Genomic DNA, 5,106 nt, shown 5'->3' on the forward strand with positions numbered 1-5,106 from the left:
ACGATTAAATGATTAAAATAATTGCTGCATCATTGATAAACATATAGGAATCAGGTATGCTGATTAACATAGAATTGAGGGACATACACATCCTGGATGCTACTGATTTTATCAACCCGAACCAAGTACATGGACTGAGGGTAGAGATGGTTCCACGAAGTGTAATTGAAAAGAGTGTTACACAAAAAAAAAGGTATTTGAATTGAAGTTGGACATAAACACAAATGTCCCATGCAGTCTACCCCTTAGCTGACTGCCACCTCTTTACTAATTTTTAGCAAATTATTTCCAAAAAGATGCTAACAATATTACAATGGTTACAATAATATTACTAATGGATGACTTACATCATACATAAGTTATTACTTAAAATCAAGTAAAGATTTAAACTTAAAATCTAAAACCATAAACCTGTTAGAAGAGTAAATAGAGAAAGTTCTTAATGATATTGAATTTGGTAATAATTTCCGGATATGACACAAAAAGCACAGGCAGTAAAAGAAAAGTACATTGTACCTCACCAAATGTAAAAACTGTTGTGCATCAAAGGACACTGTGAAGAGTGTGAAAGACAATGCATAGAAAGGGAGAACATATTTTCAAATCATATATCTGTTAAGGTATTAATATACAGAATATACAAAAAACTCCTACAACTCAACAACAAAAACCAAAACATCCCATTCAAAAAATGAGGAAATTGGGGCCAGCCCAATGGTGGAGCGGTTAAGTAGGTACTTTCCACTTCAGTGGCCCAGCGTTCACCGGTTTGGATCCCAGGTGCGGACATGGCACTGCTTGGCATGCCATGCTGTGGGAGGCACCCCACATATAAAGTAGACAAAGATGGGCACGGATGTTAGCTCAGGGCCAGTCTTCCTCAGCAAAAAGAGGAGGACTGGCGGCAGTTATCTCAGGGCTAATCTTCCTCAAAAAAAAAAAAAAAATGGGGAAAGAGTTTGAATAGATATTTCTCCAAAAAGATATACAAATGTCCAATAAATTCATAAAAATATGCTCAGCATTATGGGTCATGAGGGAGATGCAAATCAAAAGGACAAGGAGATACCACTTCACACTCTTTGAAACGGCAAAACGTATCATAAAAATTAACAAGTATTGCCAAAGATATGCAAAACCTGGAACTCTCTATATTGCTGGTATGAATGGAAAACGATGCAGTCATATGGAAAACAATTTGGGGGTTCTGCAAAAAGCTGAACAGTTAAAATTATGATCCAGCAATTTCACTCAGAGGTGTATACTCCAAGTAATTGAAAGCAGGAACACAAACAGGTACTTTTATGCCAATGTTCATTGCAGCATTACTCACAATAGCCAAAAAGTGGAAACAACCCATGTCCATCAACAGATGAGCAGATAAAATGAAGTGTATACACACAATGCAATATTATTCAGCCATCAAAACCGGATGAAATTCTGATACATGCTACACCATGGATGAAGTTTAACCACATTATGCTAAATGAAATCAGCCAGACACAAAAGGACCAATATGGTGTGATTCTGCCTACAGAAGTACGGAGAGGAGGAAATTCATACAGGCAGTAATTAGATTGGCAGTTATCAGGAGGTGGGGTCAGGGAGAAGGGGGAAAGGGGAGTTATTGCCTAACGGTTAGAGTTTCTGTTCGGGTGGATGAAAAAAGATTAGACATAAGCAGTGGTGATTTGTGTACAACACTGTTAATGTAACTGATGTCCCTGAATTATACACTTCAAAATGGTTACCGTACTAAATTTTATGTTACATGTTTTATCACAATTGTTTTAATATTTTAAGAATGGAAAATACCAAACATCACTGAATTATACACTTTAAATGAACGAATTGTAATATACATGAATAAAGTTGCTAAAATAAATGAACGAGGGGCCTGCAAGAACACTGCGAACGGTCGCTCCCGGGGCCCGCGCGGGCCGCCCAGGGCGGCTCGGTCCGCCCACCTCTCCATGCTCCACAGACGCTCCGCCGCCAGCCCGCCGCGCAGGCCCAGCACTCACCGCCCCGCCGCCGCCGCCGCCCGCTCCTGCCGGCCAATCACAATCGGCCCGGCCACCGCGGGCCCTCAGCGGAAGCACAAAAGTTCCCGCGGCCCGGCGCGGGAGAGCGTTGTGGCTGCGTGACGGCAGGAAGTGACACAAGCTGTCCTTCCGGCGCGCCGGATTATGAATTTCGGCCGGCGCGCCTGCTCCGGGTCCGCGTCCCGGCGTCCCTCCGGCGGTCTGGCTGGTGGCGAGTGGCCGGTGGGCTGAGACTTGGGAGGCGGAGCTGGAGGCCTGCGCCGGGCGTGGCCGCCAGGACCAGGACAATGCATTACTCATGAGTGAATGAATATATCATCCCAGTTATTATATTGTGGAATCACAAAACTGTGGAGTCACAGAAGCACTTTGGGAAGACCAGCGTTGTCAGATCTTCGCAGGCTGTTATCCCCAGACAACTACAGGTGACCCAATGCAAGAATAAAATGAAAGGCATTAAGAAAAATCTTACAGAAGAATACCTGTACCTGGATTTTTCTCACCAAGTAGAATGATGTATCTTTCCTCTTCACACATCTGTAACTTTATTTTTGTTATCATACTGCGACTGCAAAAAGCTTTGAGATTTCCTTAGTCCTCACTGGAAAAAGTGCAGATACTTCACTACTTAAAAATGTATTGTCCCAGCATGTTCAAATCCAGATTATCTCGAGGCAAGAGCTTCCACAGATAGTCCAGAATTGCTGTTTACCTGCAGTGGTAGAAGGACCAGACAGTTTCTACAGAGCAGGGCTCGCTGTTGTGCTGAGACACATCGTCCAGAAAGCATATGACGCAGAGCCCTCAAAGAAGGGGATCTTGGAGCTGCTGGATTTTAAGAAGACTTGTTTGAAGCCCTGTGTTGAAGTTAGTCAGTAGACCAGGCTATGTGAACTTACCATCCCTTTAGCTATTGAGAATTTTGTCAAAGAGTCTTGTGACCTGCACGCAGCTATCCCCACAGAAGTACTACAGCTAGAGAAAAAGCTCAGCGAGCCTGTTAGAGTGCGCAACGATGACAAACTCCGTGAGCAAAAGCTGAAGCAGCAGAAGGCTGCTGCAGTGGTGCCTGCTCTTGCCTAGGAGAAATTGAAGGCCTGTAGACAGGAAACATCTGAGGACCAAGACTGTTCATCCCGCAGCCTGGAGCTGCAAGTGGCCTTCTCAAAGCTCACGGTACAGGAGCACCCAGCTGCTCCCAACAGGGAGCCTGCACACATCATACGAGCAGGCACCTGCGCGCTTCTGCTCCTGGAGCACCTGTTTGCAGAGGGCCTGTGCTTCACCTGGGTAGACCTCGTACTTCTGCCCTGCAGCCATCACTTTTTGGTAATTATCCTCGAGAAGCTTTCTGAAAGGCTGGTAGAATTTCTGCTGCTGGCTGCCTGGTACCAGAGGGCTCAGGAGGTGCCAGGAGTGAGAACAGCAGCTTCTCGCCGTGGGATCTAGTTTCTCCACTTACCAGAGTTGCCGACCACCTCCAGCGAACAGCATCCAAAATTCAACAAGGCCCAGGAGCAGAGGAGCACAGCGACCCTTCGTTTATGTTTAGTGGGCCCAAGACCCACTAAGACCAAGTTAATGGAAAAGGGCATTGAAGTGATGTTTTCTCCCTACCCTTGCTCTGCTTGGACCCTTGACTGGAATAGACTTCCTGCAGCAGTGAGCCCAAAAGATGGGAAGACGTCCAGTGACCGAGCGCTGAGGAAGCAGCAGGAGTTAAGCAACCTCGTCTACGTGGTGACACATCAGGCCAGGCCTGGGGACAGAATCAGAGTCAAGTTATGAGCTTTCTCAGCACCTAATGAACACAGAATAAATCAGTCTCATCTCAGAAGAGTCGGAAGTTCACAAAAATACACCTGGCTGGAAGAATCTAGGATGTAGACAAAAACCTGATGAGGTAAGTGTGTTCCTTAACCCTGGGAGATGCAAGTTACCATCCCTTCATCAAGTATAGCCTGCATCTCTCTTTCTCTAGAAGAACTGATCTTGAAGCCATGGAAGTCCTTTCCTCTCATTGACACTTTTCGCACATCTAAACAACCATGTTCCAAAAAAATATTTGTGCTCAGAGGGAAAATCAGAACTTAATTTGGGAAGAAATTCTTCACTCATCCAAATTCTCTTTGCTAAGAGTTTGTAGTCTAGGCTTATTCATGCAGCAAATGAATGAAAGAAAAGAAATGTCCTTCAAGCCTTAGAGTTGAGCAAAGGGTATGGAAAGTTTTCAGGGCTCAGTCCTATGATGACAAGGGTAATGAAGTAGGACAAAAAAAATGAACATATCACTTTAATTACAATGTTTCCCTTTCTTCCCACCCTGGGGCCTACCTGAATTTCCATGACCGCCTCCTCCATGAAGCAAATTTGGTGACTATTGTGCTCCGGAGACATCACACAAAGCTTGCAAATGGCCTTCTCACACTCCTTACAGAACAAATGGAGTTTTTCTCCATGGTTCTCACAGAGAGCTCCCTTCTGCCACTGGTGTGGGCTTGTTCTCACCTCCCTGACTCTCTCCACTGTGGTGGCCAGGTGCAGATTAGGTCGGAGGTTCCCAGGCTGGTGTCTGCTCTGGCACACAGGACAGCTGCATTCCAATCCTGGGCAGATCACTGACTCCTTCTTTTTTGCAGTGATACAGGCTTGGCAGAAGCTTTGGCCACAGTTCAGGCTCAGGGGTTCTGTCAGGAGCTCCAGGAAGATGGGAAGGTCACCTCCTTCTGTAGAATTACCTGTACTGACAAATCCATTGCAATGCTCCCCTCACTTCTTCCTGTTCTGACACCTAAGGTTCTTTTTGATCACAGTCTCCTGTGGGGCTGAGAATGTTGAAGAGGGCAGGATAAGAAGGAGAGGAATATAAAGGACATTGATTGAGAAGAGATTTAGAACAGTACAAAACATTACTATTCAGTAAAGAAGGGAAAAGAGAGAGACAAGAGGAGTAGGTCAGTGACAATTGACAGGCTTCTTTGTCATCATTTCAAACACTTTACTCATAGTTTATGTTGTTGACAAATATCACCCCATCAGTGGAGTGACTGCTAGTTTCTCT

At 45.0% G+C, this 5,106-nt stretch overlaps 1 pseudogene; it reads left to right on the forward strand.

Moving 5' to 3' along the window:
• The first annotated feature begins 2,418 nt into the window (after positions 1-2,418).
• LOC124251791 (glutathione S-transferase C-terminal domain-containing protein-like) lies at positions 2,419-3,838 on the forward strand (annotated as a pseudogene).
• The last annotated feature ends 1,268 nt before the right edge of the window (positions 3,839-5,106 follow it).

The sequence above is a fragment of the Equus quagga genome, chromosome 14 (assembly GCF_021613505.1).
Source record: "Equus quagga isolate Etosha38 chromosome 14, UCLA_HA_Equagga_1.0, whole genome shotgun sequence".
In the NCBI taxonomy this organism is placed as follows: Eukaryota; Metazoa; Chordata; class Mammalia; order Perissodactyla; family Equidae; genus Equus; species Equus quagga.